The 17,577-nt window shown below is 41.0% G+C and overlaps 1 protein-coding gene and 1 long non-coding RNA gene across 7 annotated transcripts in view; both read right to left on the bottom strand.

Annotated features, from left to right (window-relative positions):
- SMAD2 (SMAD family member 2) overlaps nt 1-6,297 on the bottom strand; it is a 103,378-nt gene extending 97,081 nt beyond the window's left edge. For 3 of the 6 annotated variants that reach the window (XM_077135519.1, XM_077135524.1, XM_077135525.1), the window contains exon 1: nt 5,768-5,952. The gene's annotated coding sequence lies outside the window, so the exon portion shown is untranslated. Of the gene's footprint in view, nt 1-5,767; nt 5,953-6,093; nt 6,134-6,197 lie in introns of those variants that run through there. The other 3 variants (XM_077135520.1, XM_077135521.1, XM_077135522.1) reach the window with 3 other exon arrangements.
- A 1,346-nt stretch (nt 6,298-7,643) lies between these two features.
- LOC143662101 (uncharacterized) lies at nt 7,644-16,252 on the bottom strand. Its single transcript, XR_013165141.1, has 3 exons — nt 16,092-16,252; nt 14,871-15,005; nt 7,644-7,957 (listed from the first exon to the last, which is right to left on the bottom strand). It is a non-coding gene; the product is annotated as an uncharacterized LOC143662101 (long non-coding RNA).
- Between the last annotated feature and the right edge of the window lie 1,325 nt (nt 16,253-17,577).

The raw sequence follows: 17,577 nt of genomic DNA, 5'->3' as shown, positions 1-17,577 counted from the left end.
CATTACCTCTTTACAGAATTTCTAGGAGTAGTTGAAGCGGCATATGAAAATAAAGTTTAAACACATGCAAGCTATGACATCACAGATTTCTATGCTACTTCCAAAACTTTTTTTAAATTAAAAGATTCAAGGTAATGAACTTCTTGGACTTATATAGTGGCACATTCAAGATTATTCTTGCTTACTAACTGAATACATTAAACCTGAAACTATTCAACCTTCCTCCCACCCTAGAAGAGAAGTAGGACACTATTATTCAAAGAAATGCAGGTTTTCAGATGCACACTGGACATGTGTACTGAGAAGATGGCAACTGAGATCTATACTCACTTTGTCGTGCTCTGCAACCCTGAAACCAATAAAATCCCAGATTTCGAAAAAGTACAGAATTACCTGGAAGAACTAGTGACGACTTCATAGCACATTCACAACTTTTACTGAGAATGAATCACACATCACGGTTTCTTTCTTTAAGTATAGACCTAGAGATAAATCTAAATTACGGAGCATCTGTCCTAACAGCAGGCTCAGTTACAAATAAGAGCAACCAATCCATAGAGCTAAAGGAGAACTGTCCCTAATCTTGAATGTGAAGCATGGAAGTCACAGAATTACCCTCAGTAATTTGGGCTATCTGGTTAAATTAGCAACAGTGTCTGAATCCAACTACCTTGTCAAAATTAATTTCTCCTTACATGAAACTACATAAATTGAAGCTAGGAGCTACCTTGGAAATCCAACTCTAAAATCAGCATTGATATATGTCCTAACTGAATACATCACTATCACACTAATCAAGAGATATGATCAAAATTAGTGAGTGACTAGCAATGAGCCTCTGTGTATTTTTTATGTGAAAAAGAAAAACAAAACATGGGTTAGTTTTGTATTACTGCTAAAAATAATATCATTTCTTTTAATAGCTGAGGCTGCATACTACAAGGTTACCAATAAATATTTGAGGGAGGGGATAGTTTAGAAAGTAACCCTAAGGTCAGAAGAAGGATTCAATAAAATGATCAAAGCTAATATCGAGTAGAAGTAACCTATAAGAGGTAACAGACTGAATGGCCCACTGTCCACATTGCCGAGTCCTGGAAATCTCTAGCACACGCCAACTCAAGGCCCAAGTAAAGACTTTTATATTAACACTCCATAAGCCTGACAAAAAAGACTGTCTTACTCTAAAGAAAAAGTATGGCATGGGGTGCTACTCCCCATTCAGTTCACCTTTCTTTACTACGGGCCTAGTATAAAAGATTCTTTAGTCCGGTATCATGGCTCTCTGAATGGCAAAACAAATGAAAAACTTCTTGGTCACAGGAGGTACTTTGGATCTTTCATGAAGTAAGTCATTTGAAATAGCTCTTTAGGATCATTTGTTTATCATCCTGAATGATAACAGAAGTATATTAGGTAGACAACTGCACTCTCAAAAAGATTTTCCCAACATGATTTAACCTAATTGATGGAACATTCATTACTATGCTTTCAGGTCTAGTCCTGCACTGTATGGTCACAGGCATGCTAGTTAGGCTCTGAATATTTGTTTTTGTCCCTTGTAGATTATCTCCATTATCCTCACCAGGCTGTTACCCATTTTTTCTTACGACAGAAGACTAACAGTTTCCCATCCTTCTACCCACCAAGCCACACACACACACCTACCACACTACCCACAATCTACTTGTTTCTAATCTACCATGGTCTTAGAAGCCAGATAACCACACTTGTTAGAAACATTTTAAATAAATGTTAATAGACTCTAAGAATTAGGGGTCTCAAAAGACTCTGCTATGACTCTAGCTTTAAGGTATGGACTTGGATAATTTGACTACTCCAGGCCTCTTCTGCTTAGGGCCTGGTTCTCAAGTGCACTTTATAATAAATAGGTCAAGGATAAGGGTGTAGGCAAGTTTTAGAAAAAGCAGAAACAACTCAATACCACAACTAGAACAGAGTAAGAGAAGAGATCATTTGGGAGGACCCAAACGTCTCAAGCAATGTTTTAATTAATAGTGATAATTTAATCCTTATAATAACCTTAAGAGGTAAGTGTTATCTCCATTTTCAGTCAGAAAAACAAGGCTCAGGAGTTAAGCAATGTGCCCAACTTCATAACTGAGAAGCTGAATGTTAACCTAGATCTCTCTGACTCTCTTTCAATCACTTGCTTTTCATGGCCTTTCCACTGCACGAGATTGCTGCTCAATCCACATTCTTGATGTAGCTAACTGTTCTCACACTATCCCTGATCCTTTCACTGGAAACTAAGTTTGCTTTCTTTACTTCACCAGTTTCTTTAACTAAAGGACAGCGAGTAATCAAATTAAGGTCAAATTAAGCTTAGCTTTACATCTGTCCATCTGCTGCAAAAAACACAAGATTGAAAGATTGGCCATATTTTTGGTTTGCATAGATCAAACAAAAATGGTGATAGGATCCCTCCCCACGATTCACTGGCTGTTTCCAGTGACACCCTGAATTATTACTTCACATCTTCCTTAGTGCTGTGCTGTCCTGTCCTCTACCTTTGAGAGAAAGCTACGCAAGCATATTTTAGGAATTGGCTCAGTAATGAATTTATTACATGCTCCCTCAATTTGTACTCTAATTTTCTTCTCCCAAACACTGGGGGGCAGGGTGGGGTGGGTGGGGTATGTGGGGCAAGGTGAGCAGCAGGTATGAGGAATTCCCACTTTCCTAATTCCATTAAGGACCAGGGGTATTTCACTGTTAAATATGTTATTGCCTAGTCCACAGCCTGACACACAGAAAAGGTTATTTGTTGGGAAAATGTTATTTGCTGAATAAATGAACAACCTCTCCTGAACTGAATTCTTTGTTTCATATATCCTTGCAAAACATCTTTCCTCTTACAGAAACTTAGGGCCTAGAAATGGATCCTCTACTCCCATCAAAAGACAAGGAACCAAACAGACACGCCCCTCTCCACCCTCAGAAAACGATTCTTGTCCCAAGAATATGAATAAAACCTCCATCTGCCAGACTGCCCCAAATACAGCTTATATATGCATTACAAAAACACCTGTGTGAAAAAGCTGCTACAAAACAAGGCTTCTGGAGTCCTCAGAATCGAAGCCAAACAAGAATAAGGAAAGCTTTTAGACCCAAAGGCCAAAATTGAAAAGATTTGCAAAATGTAAAAATTCACTAAGTCTCCAAACAGCAGTTTACACAACTAAACTGAATGTTTTCCACTCAAACGAAAAGTAATGATATTACAGCAACACGATTCTAATATTTACAATACGAAAATTTAAAAAGCACCTTTTGCCAAACCACCTTTGTTCCCATTAAGCAGTTTTGTTAAAGTGGATGCTTGAAACATATAAAGCCATCCCCAATTTTCCTACTTAAGAGGAATACATACCAAACCTGACTACCCTGCATAGTTCTTTGCAAGACTAAGGTGTTGGTAAAAAGTATAAAAACCAAGCTCTTGGGCGGTGCAACACTGGCTCAGTAGCAGAATTCTTGCCCGCCATGCCAGAGACCCAGGTTCAATTCCTGGAGCCTAACTATGCCAAAAAAAAAAAAAAATAGCACTTCCTGAGAATTTCTTACTAAAACAAGTTTTAAAATGGTTGTTTCAAATCACATTACATTAATTAAAAATGGCCAATGAATTTCTCTAAACTCAATTACATCCAATAGATTTTAACATTAAGAATGTTATGTACTTCAAATGATGAATGGATGTACTGTAGACTACTATTCAGCAATAAAAAAGGAACAAAAAACTGATAACATGACTCTCAAATGTGTAAGCCAATGAAACTGGACTAAAACAGCTACATAACACATGATTCCACTGACACGACATCTGGAAAAGACAAATATTATGGGACTAAAAAACAGCGTAGTGGTTCAAAGGGGTTGAGGCTGATTTATAAAGGTGTAGTATTAGGGAATTTTTTAGGAGTGATGGAACTACTCTTTATCTCGAGTGTGGGGGTGGTTTACTACAAGATACATTTGTCTAAGTTCACAGAACTGTACACCAAGAAGAGTGAATTTTATTATACATAAATATTTTAAAGTAAATTAATTTTTTTAAATTCAGATAAAATAAAAGACAATGAACTTCCATTCTCATTCAGGTTAAAAAAAATAAAAAGAGGGCGGACAACAGTGGCTCACTGGCAGAGTTTTCGCCTGCCATGCCAGAGACCCAGGTTCGATTCCCAGTGCCCGCCCATGTAGAAAAAGTAAATAAATAAATAGAATACAGGTGGACACTCTTCTTAAAAATGCTCAAAGACATACACTATTTTTATTTTCTACAAACTACAAAGCAAATTTCATGGTGAAAACCAAGAAACTCTAAAAATTTACTTTCTGAATTCAATGTAAAAACTGTGCTAAATTACCTTTTGGTGGAGGAAATCCTTTAAACAACCAATATAATTTCCTAAGGCAAATGAAAAACTCTCAAACTACACACATTTACAAAATCCATTTTCGCTTATACCTCCCATCTCTCGGTTATATTGGCTTCACTTATTCACACATGAAAACTGTTCAAACTTCATTTAACTATTAATCTTCTATGTAAGTGGGAATTTTTTTAAGGGGATCAAAACTCCAATAATAGCAAATGTACTTTCGGCTTAATAATAGCAGATTTATTGTCTTCTTAGGTTCAAAGAAAACATCGGTACTATCAGTGATACAGGTTCAATTCAAATGTCAGAAGGGAGAAGAAAATGAAAAGGAAACAATATTAAAGTATCATTTTAGAATTCTAGAAATTCCATTTTCTGGGACCATTTTTGAAAAGATGAAATTACTTCAAATAAGTTTGCAAGACTATTTACTTACTTATTTATTAACAATTATTTTACATATGTAGTTCTAAAAGTTAAAACACCAAACTAGTATACTTCAAACTGTAGCAAACAAAACATGATTTTGATGGACGATTCATTTTACCCGGAGACGTTTTTTAAATAAAGACAACAAAACTGCAGTATTTGGATTTTAAAGAGTCAAGAGAGGAACGAATAACAAAACCAACCTAGGTATTGTTTTTCTTTTGTTTGGGATCAAAAGGAAACCATAACCGCATAAAAGTAAAGACAAAAGTACGCGACCCAAGGGCAGCACTCCCCTGAAGAGAAGAGATTAAGGTTGCAATTTTGAAAACCAAGTTTCAAATACGTGAAATCAATAAGCCTATTTTTTAAAGGCATGTGCTAAAAACTAATAGCGTCTACTCACAGAGCAACTTCCACAAGTGAGTAAAAAACGATCTCGACAGATTAGCCGTGTGCGTGTTCTTGTGAGAAGAGTACCCAAGAGCCATTCAGAACCCGAGAGTATTATGGTTAACAAAGGTTACAGGACCAGGAAAAAAGTGGACGCAAAGTAACACACGGTCCTAACACGGCTTCACAACTCCTGAAAGAAGAGAGCTATGTCCCTTCGGCTTTAAAAATCAGAACCGCAAACCATCAAGTGTGTTACGAGTAGAGGGGAAAGGACACGATCGGCCCCCGCCCCGGACCAGGCTGGGCCGGGAAGCTCCAGTGCGCCGAGCTGTAAGATTCGGTCCCTGCCCTCTCTGCTTGTCCCTGGCCCCCCTGGTATCCGCACTCCGGAGAGACCGGCGCACCCACTGCCCCAGCCTCGCCACACCCCAACCCCCAACCCCCGTGGCCATGTGACACGCGAATTTCACCGACCCAAGCCAAACACAAACACACCCCTAGCCCCGAGGGCCCACCAGGAACCGAGGCTTTACCTGGACGGAGGCTCCAGGTCCCGCCCAGTGAGACTCGGGGGGGTCCGGGACCTTTTGTTCCTTCCTCTTCCGAATGGGATGGAGGGGGCTGGGAGGGGAAGAGGGGAATGGTCGACGTGAGGCGGAACTGAAAACACGCTCCCCGCCGCCCGTCTTCCCGCCCCGCCCCCCCCACTCCCCCGGCCAGTGCCCCGCCGGCAGCCCGGCGTGCGCGGGGAGGGGTCGCAGGGCCACGGCCGCCGCCCGCCAAGGAGGGAGGAGGTGGGGACGCGCGCGTCCCGCCGCCGCCCCTCCTCCCCTCACGCGCGCTCCCGTATCCCTCTCACGGGCCATCGGGCCGGCCGAGCCCTCCCCCGCCGCGCCCGCCGCCCCACCTCCGCTTCCGCCCTCCGCCCTCGCGTCGCCGGCCGCAGCCGCGCTGCGTACCCACCTCCCGGCGGCTCGCTCGGCGCTCGCTGCTGCTGGCTGGCGAGCTGCTCCTCCGCCGCCGCGGCCGCGCGGGTAGACCCGCCTCCCACCCCGGGCCGCGAGCCCCGCCGATTCGCCGGCACAGCCCCGGGGCTGGCACCCTGCCGCCCGCTGATTGGCGCCCCCACCCGCCTGTTAGGGCGGAGGAACGCCGGCCGAGTGGAGCGCTCCGCGCGCAGAGAAGACGGAGGGAGCGGCGGAAAGAAGGAGGGAGGCCAGGCGCCGAGGGAAGAGCTAGGGGCGAGCAGGGCACGGAGAGTTGCGGGCCACTACCTCCCCACCTCCCTTCCCTTCGGCCCTCCCCGCCCTCGCGACTGGACCGGCGGCCCACGCAGCCAATGAGCGCGCGGGGTAGCCGGGGTGTGAGCCGCGCGTCGGGTGGCTTGAATCGGAAGGGAGACGTCGCTCGCTGATTGGTCCCGCCTCCCTCGTAGAGCGTGAGGCGAGGCGCGGCCGGGCGGGCTGGGGACGAGGAGGGGTTGGACGCAAGCGGTTTCGGCTGATTTCGTCTCCGGCACGCTCCCAGAAAAGACTCCAGGGAGGGGAGGGAGGAAGTAGAAGGCACGTAACCTGCCGCGCTGGGAAAATAATCCCGGCGACCACCCTTCTCTCTTCGCCTCGGCCCCGGGACCCTTTCCGCCCTTCCCCAGCTTCATGGGGTGGGCCCTGCTTGGGGGCCGCCGCCTGGTGCACTTTCCTTAGTTAAGCCGGGAGTGGACACGTGCTCATTTCTTGGGGAGGCTGGGGCCCGCCCTGAGGCTTGGACGAACACGGACAGAAGCGGGCTAGGAAGAAAACCCTAGGATTCGGCCAGCGCCTGGACACACCCACAGGCGAGGGAGTGGGCGGGGCCCCTCGTGCTGTGCGGCGGGGGCGGAGTCCGAGTGTAAATAAACCGAGAGCCTGGGATGCCGTTTGCGTTTAGCGTGAGGGGGCCAGGTGTTTTCCTTTAACCTGAATCTCAGTTTCATCCTCGGTAAAAATGATGCTACTAATGCACTCTCTGTGCAGTCTTTGTGAAATCTAAAAGATAAGTCCCCGGCACGATGCCTCAGAATTGTTGGGTTTCCTTGCCTTGCTGTTCATTTCTCCACTGTTCAGGCGCTCCTTCCGTAGTGCTTTCAACTGAGATATTCCTAGGCCAGACTTTAGCGCTTCTGCGCTACCGAAGGCTGCAAAGTTCTTAGGCTGCACACTGCCCAGGACTGACAGGATTTGTCTATTGCTTAGGGACACCCAAACCTCGGCTCACGAAAATATTGAACCTAACACAATACGTCAAGTATTTCTTAAGCGCCTCTCTCTTAATTGGGGAGCACCGCAGAACTAAAGTTGAAAAGAACCTCAGATCTCACAAAAGTGGCAGAGACAAGACTAGAACATAGTTTTCTTGGCTTCCTGTCCAGCACTCTATGTTATCATTCATGGATTTAACTGGGAACTCAAGCGGAAAAGCATCCGTAGCAATACAAATCAGTAATCAAGAAGTACCAAAGGAGCATTTCAAACACTAAGCGTTTTGAAGGTGTACTCTTTAATCCCAGAAATGAAGGCTACTCGGAAGTAGGGGCCTTCAGCTGGACCTGGAGAAATGTTTAGCCGTTACTTCTCTGAGTCTTACAGGTTTTCCAGAGTTCCTTTCAAAATCTCTTTCATTTCCACCACCTCCTCATGCGTGGAAGTACTTTTCTCATGGAAACGTAGTGACGAAGAGCCTGAAACCTGGAGTTAAATTGTCATTTTGAGTACAGCTCTGTTCAAGTCTGTAATCTTTGAGAAGAAGAACTCACTTGCAATGATATCTACTTAAATATAATTGTGTGATGAATAAATTAATAAATATGAAAGTGAGTAGCATAGTGCTTTGAAGTTAAAGTCAATAAATATTAATTTTCCTTCCCTTCTGTTGCCTGCATGTATTTATGCAAAGATGAGCCTACTCAGTAGAAATCCTTCCTCCAAAAATTTACTAACAGGGTGGTATCTTACGCTGTTAGTTTAGAGGCAGCTTGACTCAGCCCTTATTAAAAATAGCTAGTGAAAGAGACCCAGGAAGCCAACTGGTGGAGCAGTCCCACCTATGCCTTGTTTCCAGCGGCCACTGGGGAAGTTGGTCTAGGGCAAAGGGAGGCGGTTAAATGACAACTAATACTGGCCGTTCAATTTTGAAATAAGGTAGCTTGTTTTTTGGTCCTTCTTCCTATTAATGCAAGTCAACAGTTTTAATATAAAAAAGCCTTAAAAAGCTGCCTTGCCCTCTCTCTAAGCCAACTCCAGGTGAACTCATTGCCTTCCCCCCCTACATGGGACATGACACCTAGGGGTGTAAATCTCCCTGGCAACGTGGGACAGGACTCCTGGGATGAACCGGAACCCAGTATCATGAGATTGAGAAAGTCTTGTTGACCATAGGGGAAAGAAAGAAATGAGGCAAAGTAAAGTTTCAGTGGCTGAGAGATTTCAAGCAAAGTTGAGAAGTTGTCCTAGGGAGTATTCTTATACGTTATATAGAAATCCCTTTTTAGTTTATGGTGTATTGGAGTGGCTGGAGGGAAGTACTCTGAACTGTTGAGCTGTGTTCCAGTAGTCTTGATTCTTGAAATGACTGTATAATGTTAGAGCTTTTATAGTGTGACTCTCTGATTGTGAAAGCCTTGTGTATGATGCTCCTTTTATCCAGGAAATGGACAGATGAGTAAAAAGAAATTATAAAAAATAAGTAAATATAGGTGGGATAAGGGATGAAATAAATCGATAGATTGAAATGCTAGTGGTCAATGAGAGGGAAGGTAAGGGGCATGGGATGTATAAGTTTTTTCTTTTTTTATTTCTTTTTCTGGAGTGATGCAAATGCTCTAAAAATGATTATGGTGATGAATATACAACTACATGATGATATTGTGAGCCACTGATTGTATACTATGTATGGACTGTATGTGTGAAAATTTATAAAAGTTTTTTTTTTTTAAACTGATGAGTCACATGAACGGTCTCTCCCATGTTAGCAGGGTATGGATTTCCATGTCCACCTGGGTGAGTAGGGGTAGGAACAAAAGTAAACCTGGCTAGGACCCCAGAAGAATCTGTTCCAAGTATGGGGAGGAGAGAAAGGGGGAGGAGTACGTTAGTTCAATAGGTAATATGCTTGAGGTCTCAGTTAGACCATTTCTCCAAAGTGTCAGATTTTGGGTTCCAGCTCTTTCTAGAAGGCCTTCTAGGATTTGTAGGATTGAGGAAAGAGGATGAGAGACAATCTGGCTACCAATGCAGTCCCCAAGGGTTTAGATATGGTAGCATGTCAACTGTCCTCTCTGCTAGAAACATCTAAACCAAAGTGGGTCAAGACAGGAACTGAAGTAGATGGGGCAGGGATTGCCATGGCAACAATCAGCTTGGAAATTCACTAGGGTACTTCAAATCTCTTAGTAGGTCTCTATTGTATAAATTATATTGAACGAGTCTTACTTTTATATTTATAGATACCAAGCTTAACCCTTCATTGTGCATTACACTGCAAAATCAAAATCAATTCAGACTCTATTTACAGGTAGTTGAATACACTGGAAAGACGCGAGAAAAATGGTAATGGTGATTGGTTTTCAGAAAGAGCCTGAGAGTCATGAGTGGAAAACTAAAATTTCATCATTAGTTCTTCTGTAGTGTGATTTGTTTTTTAAACTGTATCTCAGTGTGGTTCATTTTCAAAAGATATAATTCATATCTATTTCCTCTATGGTAAATCTCTAAAGCCCTTCCCTGGCTTCCCCAGCCCAAACTTATATCACCTCTGAACTCTTTCTTATGGTCAGAATGGTGTACATGACTTCTCTTTGATTAATGCCTTGATCTGTTAGTTTAGTCTTGAGCAGCTATTTAATTTTTCATGGGTGTATATTTTGTCTCCCCATTTAGATTATAAATTCCTGGAGGACAAGGACAGCATCTTATTCTCATCCTTATTAAAATGCTCACTAATTGAAGAAGGTGAAATACATCATTTGTATAGCAGAAAAATGCTGTATATCCTCGGTCTGCAACATCTTCCAGCGTTCTACACAGTTTTGCCTCATCCTTACTGACCCATTTGTTCATCGTAGTGGAAATTGTTACAGTGAGCATTACTATATCTTAAGGAAAGATCCAGGTAGTTCTATTGAACTGTGTTCCAATAGCCTTGATTCTTGAAGATGATTGTATAATGATACAGCTTTTATAATGTGACTGTATTATTGTGAAAACCTTGTGTCTGATGCTCCTATATCCAGGGTGTGGACAGATGAATAAAAAAAAATAAGGATAATGAATAAATAATGGGGGAGATGAAGGGTAAAAATTGGCTAGATTGAAATACTGTGGATCAGTGAGAGGGAGGGGCAAGGGGTATGGGTTATGTGAGTTCTTTTTTTTTCTTTTTATTTCTTTTTCTGGAGTGATGCAAATGTTCTAAAAATGATCATTGTGAAGAATATACAACTATGTGTGGATATTTCTCAATAAAAATATTTAAAAAAAAAAAGATCCAGTTAGTTGCAACTAAAAGGACACTGCTTAAATGAGATAGCCTAAGTGAAATTATAAAGAATAAATAAGTGGGTTTGCTTTTATTATAAATGATAATGAAAGCATCTAGCACCAGCTGAATTTTTATCACAACATGATGAAATTTCATGTTTTAATGAATTGATGTTGGGGATTGTACATGTGTCTCTACACACACACACACACACACACCACTGTCCTTACTCACATATTAGCTTTTGCTACAAATAAAAAATACCTACATCTGATGGGAAATGCTTGAGACAAGAATAAAGTGTAAACAAGAAAAAACATTAAATTCACTAAGTATTTATCAGGTATCTGTATGTGCCTTCCATAAAAGCATTGACTGATTGTGGTAGAAAATTCTCATAGCCAAAATCACTCAGGAGAAAAAGACATACAGGTAGTTTTTTTTTTGTTTGTTTGTTTTAGGATTAGAGAAAGACAGAGATTGCAAAAGAAATTGGCTATGGTTGAGAGAAAAATATTTAGCAAAAACAAGTTCTTTTTCTCATCATTCTCCAGGTTTCTGGTAATTATTGTATTTCTTGTCTATACATTTGAAATTATAATTGATCATAGTTAATTCAATAATGTTCAAATATTAATTGGAATACTGTAATGTAATTATAATGCAATGAGCACTCCCATAAAGACACTGAAATATCTGAGACCTATGTATCTTAGATAACTAAAAAGAAAAAAAACTAAACTAAACAGGGCCAATGTTTAAGTCCTGAACAAACAATATGCAAATTGTTTAACGTTCTATTGTGAAGGGGCATAATTCAGAAGTCATATGTCAACAATAGGACCTTATGCCTTGATTATAATTGTCTCTGTGTGACAATATTGACTGGGGTAGGCTGCCACTAGGCAGGATAAGTGTATGAAGGTATAACACTCTTGGAAAATTTCAAGCACATTAGCATAATCGCTCTGATGAAGACTGGAGATCTTATTTTACATAGCTGACTAGGGTAGATAATAGATGCATAATCAGTGTCCTAATGATTAAATTAATGAGCCCCAATTGTTTGTCCTGATTATAAACAGACCTTCAGTATAAAAAAGACATTTTACTGAAGGAGTGTGAAAATCATGTTAGCTGCTGAATGGCCAGAATATAAATAATGGTGGGAGAGAGCCAATTACTATTGTGTCCTAAAGACTTCAATGGTGGATTTTAAATTACATGGCTGCATAGAGGTTTCATATCAGCTTCTCCTTGCTCTCATATAATTATGGAACTAAATGTTCTCATTTTACAGTTAAGGAAACTGAGGCCCAGACTTCCCCCAAAGTCCTTATGACCAATTAGTGCCAGAGATTATATAATAGTGTCAACCTTCTCTGCTCTGGTACTTCTCACTCACTCTTCTACCTCTCCCTGGTCTGTACCCTCACCCATGCCCAAAAACATCCTTTGCGACTTTCTGTAATCTCCCGGTTCCCTTGACTTTCTATGCATATGTCTTCATCAACTATTTCACAGTTAAAACCAGGCAAGTGTTCTACACCACACCTGAACCCTCAACCCTTGACACATGTATTTGTCACCAAACCCATTATTCTAACCACCTCCTGTGGAAGACTTGCTGTTCTTCCTGGAAAGGCTATCTATTTTCCCCACCTGTTCTCTGGATTCTGTTCTCTTGACCACCCAGTCTAGATTAGCATTCACACATGCACCAATCACACTTAAATTTTTCTTCAAAATTCTTAGCATTATTTGGAATCATTTTGTCTATTTATTTTTGTACTTAGTTATCATTTGTTGCCCTGTTCCACTAAATAAGCTCCACAAGAGCAGGAATATGGCTGTTTTATTCACCACAGTATGCCTAACTCAAACAAACATAGAGACTCAATAAATATTTTTGACTGGATGGATAATTTTCATTCACGTTCACTCAAACTCAGCATGTTAAAACTGAACAGATCATCTCCTTCTGTTTCCTTAATCTGGCCCTGTCCTAGCTAGCCCAGTACCCTAGAAAACAGAGGCTGATGTAAGCATTAAGTGCTGATGCTTTATTTGAGTGGTGCAATCCCAGGTCAGCGGTAATAAGGAAAGTGTCAAGCAAAAATGGAGAACAAGATACAGTGATGTATTACTGCACTAAACTCTGCTTAATGAATGATAAGCCTTGAAGAAATGCAGCCAGTCTCTCAGCAGGTGAAACTTCATGGCCACATTTCCAGACAGGCTATGAGGATACATCATGCTTTGGAACAATATGAAGAAGAGAGGAAATTTATCCTTGTGCCTCCTGTCTCCAGAGGCAGCTAATATTCCCACACTTGCCAGTTGTGTTATCCATATTTTTTGATAGGCACTCAGAAAGCCAGGTCCCATGACCTGCAACAGGAAGAGAGGGAGGAAACTGGGTATGTGGCTGGTCTGCCTCAAGCAGTCAAACCACCAGGAACTCAACTGAGAAGGTCACTCATAGTGGCAGCTGAAATAAATCAAGAGGCCGAGGATGCCAGAAAAGATGAGCCCCAGAAAATCTGAGAGGACATATAAACTGAGTCTGATATGGAATAATTGTTACCACAGAATAGGTTTCTTTTATTCACTATATTGTACCCAACACCTATCACAGTAAGTACGAATTACATGCATAAATGGCTCACCACTTGCCAACTTAATTAAAGCAGAAAACTTGGAGTCATCTATGATCTCCTTTCTTTCCTAATTCCAACATATCAAAATGAGGACAAAATGCCTCTTGGCTGAACCTTCTTAATGTATCTCAGATCCAGTGCCTCCTTTCCAAGTTCACTGCCTCGATTCAGACCATTATCATCTTTTAAAATCTGAATTATTATTATGGTTTCTTAACTGGTTTTCCTATCCCTAGTCTTGCTCCCACCCATTCATTTCTTCTCCCTGCTGCTGGATTTAATTTTCATTTTTTTTCTCATAGTGTATTTTCTAAATGCAAACCTGATAATATCACTGCATTGATTAAATTACCTTAATAGTTTTATGATTTTTTTCAGGATAAATCAAGGCTCCTTAGCATAATCTAAAAGTTTCTTCATAATTTGTCCCAGGCTAGTCTCTTGAACTTCACATCTCACCACTTCCCACTTGCTCCTTATATTCAAGCCAGACCAAACACCTGTCAGGTTTCTCAGTACATCATGTTGTCTCAGTCTTCAGTGCCTGGACTGTGCTCTTTATTCTGCCTGGAATGCACTTGCACCAACTATTGTGCCTGGCTAACCAGTACTCGTCCTTCAAAACTCTTTCAGTTTGGCTCCATTCATCCATCCATCCATGCATCTACCTGTTTATCCATCCATCCATCTATCCACCCACCCACCCACCTACTTAGTATTCATTTTAGCATCTAGGGTTCTTAGTTGCAAGCAAGAGAAGAAATTGACTGATGTAAGGAAAAAATGAACTAAAAGCCATTGAATTGTACCCTATAAATGGATGAGTTATATGGTATGCAAATTGTATTTCAATAATGCTGGTTTTTTGTTTTTATTTCTTAATGGATATAATAGAAAAGTCTGCAGTACCTCAAGGAGCTGACATACTGGTAAGAATAGCAACAATTAACAAAGAAACAACATAACTTCAATGTATGGGAAGTGCCAGGAAGGAATTCAGAAAGCTTCTCCTCCACCACTACCCCTTCTTTCTTCATTCCCCAGAAAAGAATTGGTTCTCTCCTCCCTTTCACAACACTTAGAGCATCTTTTTTATTGCCTTTCTCTGAAAAGTGAGCTCCTTGAGGCAGAGTCTATTTCTCTGATCTTTGAGTTCCCAGGGGTAGGTGCAGTGTCTGGTGCACAAAGCTTATAACCTTTGTCAAATACTGAATGAATGACAAGGCAGGACTAGAACTGAGAGCACCAGATCAGCACTCCATTCACACGCAATGCTTCTCTGAAAACTGGTGCCTGAAATGAAGATTCCCCAAATCTGATCACCAATCAGAAAGAGGTCTACACAAAGCAAGAGTGTTTTCAACAAGCTGTCAGTTCCTAAGTATGTGTTTTACACTATAAAAGTTGTTTTACTATTTTCTTTGTAATTATGCTGTGTCCTTTGAATAATCTTTCCACTCACCTCATTTACAGCTCTCTCCCTTGAGTTCATCAGGCAGCAGCAGCTTTGCTGACATCTTTATACTCTTGTAATCGTGACTTCTCACTCCTTGGCTGGTCAATGGGGTCTGAGTTGCAGCAGGTAGGGCTTCCAGTCCTGTGCAAACAGGTTTCAAGTGCCCAGAATTTAGAGATTTGGTTTCTCACTCCTCCTTAAGCACCCAAAAGAACTGTTACAAGTAAAGATTATTTAGAAAATAAACTTTTTCACAGCCTTCTATGTTTTTACTGAGATATAATTCACATATTGTACAATTTACTCATTTATGGTTTACAACAATGTTTTTAGTATATTCACAGAGCTATGCAACCATCACCACAATCCAACTTTAGAATATTTTCATCACTCCAAAAAGAAACCCTATGCACACTAGCAGTCACTCCCCATCCCAGCGCCTTCACTTCCAGCCCTGGCCAACCACTAATCTACTTTTTGTTTTTATAGAACTGCCAATTCTGGACATGAATTTCCTACAATGAAATTATATAATACGTAGTCTTTGTGACTGGCTTCTTTCACTTAGGGTGATGTCTTCAGGTTCATCCATGTTATAGCCTGATTCAGTACTTCATTCCCTTTTTATGGCCAAATAATATTCTGTTATATGGATATACCACTTTTATTTTCCATTCTTTAGATGATGTCCATTTGGGTTATTTCCACTTTTTGCTCTTATGAATACTGTTGCTGTGAACATTTGTGTATAAATTTCTCTACTGCTTTTTAGACTAAACTTTATTCTAAAATTTCCTCTACTTTCTGATTCTCTAAGTGTTTTGCCCAGCAGCTTATAAGATTCTGCCAGCCTTTTTATAATGGATTATTAATGTACACTGACTTCCTAGGGTTTACCTGGTAAACATACAGTTTCACTGCTTTTGGAATTGGTTATCAAGATATAAAATATTTCTATATTTTATATTTCTATATATTTCTATATTTTATACAACTAATAATAATAGAACTGAACTAATGAAACAATTGTATATCCAATAACATTTTGTGGCTTCTGTTGAAAGAAGCTAAGCCTCCCAGTTTCCCCATCAGTCAGCAAGTGTTTTTGGAGACTCTACTCTGTCAGGGACTGTGAACCATGCGGGGAGGATAAGGAATAGAACACAATCCTTTCCTCTAAGATCTTCTATTTTGTTGGAAGAGACAACTGTGGGATTGGCAGCTCACCTGATCTTGGGGATCAAGCCAGGCTCCCCAGAAGAAAAGACATCGACAGCTCAGATATGACACTGGGAGTGAGCCAGGCCACCGTTCCATGAAATCAAAGGACAGCACATGTGTGAAGGCCCAGATGTGAGAGGATTAAGTCTGGGTGGGAAGCATAGGGAGGGGCTGTGGAAAGAGATGAAACCGAACAAATCAACAGGGGCCGCATTGTTGAGGGCTTGGAAGGTAAGCCAAGAGAAAGATGCTGGGCTTGAAGGTGAAGGATTCAAAATTCAGCAAAATTAAATGTTTGGCCCTCCAAAAAACAAATACAAAAAGCTTGTTGAAAAATGTACAATATGAAAAAGAATTCATTAAATGCCTCTTTGCAAGCTTCACATTAGAAACAAATATGTTCTTCTTTGTAGTCGAAGTTTTCAAATTTGGTATCAACTTATAGTAATAGTAAGGTTTAAAAATATTTTATTTTATTATTTAACAAAAATGTATTAACCCCTCCTATGTATATGAGACTACCCTGATCTCTGAGGCAAAAAAAAAAGTTATATAATGCTTGGTACCTCATTTTCAGGTGTTAAGAAATAAATCAGGTAAGATATAAAGACAAGAAAAAATATAATGACATTTTATATATTACACATATTTAATGAATTACTTATTTAGAACAGCTACCACAAAAGAATTCAAATAGTATCAGTGCTAGTCTCATTAGCATAATTACAATTAATTCAATTACATTTTTTTAAGAGCCCTATACCAAGGGGTCTTCATAAACAGTCTAAAACATTTTTGTTTTAGAAATCTCTGTATCCTCTGCTCCAGTTCAGGATAGGAACACTAGGGGGTCTAATAACTAAGCATTTATTAAACTTCACAGGCAAAGCACTGTCCTTTGGGCTATGAAGAACATAAAAAAGTGGTAGCTATGGCTCCTTCTACAATGACCTTCTAGTTCAGCTGAGAATATGGTAGGTAGCGTGTGGGGGAGAGGGAGAGAGCTAACATTTACTGCCTGCTTCCTCTGATTGTGCAAGGTTTTAAAACTTACTTTATCTCATCTAATCTTCGAATGACCCTATGAAGAAGGTAGTTTTCTCATAAGCAATAAAAATCCCACAGAGGCAAAATAACCTGCTCAGGATCAACAAGCAGACAGTTTCAACTAACGTGAAAACCAAGAAACACACATCAAGTGCAGACATGTGGGCAGCTGCCCTGTGCAGCTGAGAGGGAATGGAGCTGGATTCTCTGGTGCCTGACCTTGAGAGCTCTGTTTTGCATAGCTGCTCTTTAGTGTTGGGGAAGCTGATGAAAAGACCTTCTAAGACCTGGAGTTCAAACCACCAGGGGGATATTGTGGGTGTCCGAGAAGCACACTGGTCCTACTTCTAGGCCTGGAGAAGAACACAGGCTTACAGCTGCACAGGCCTGGGGTCCGCCCACTGAGCCTGCACGGGTCCCCAAGGCAGGGCTAGATCCTAGGGCT

Source organism: Tamandua tetradactyla, chromosome 18 (genome assembly GCF_023851605.1).
Source record: "Tamandua tetradactyla isolate mTamTet1 chromosome 18, mTamTet1.pri, whole genome shotgun sequence".
Lineage (NCBI taxonomy): Eukaryota > Metazoa > Chordata > Mammalia > Pilosa > Myrmecophagidae > Tamandua > Tamandua tetradactyla.
The sequence above is the reverse complement of the archived record's forward strand: the minus strand, read 5'-3'. Positions and strand labels throughout refer to the sequence as shown.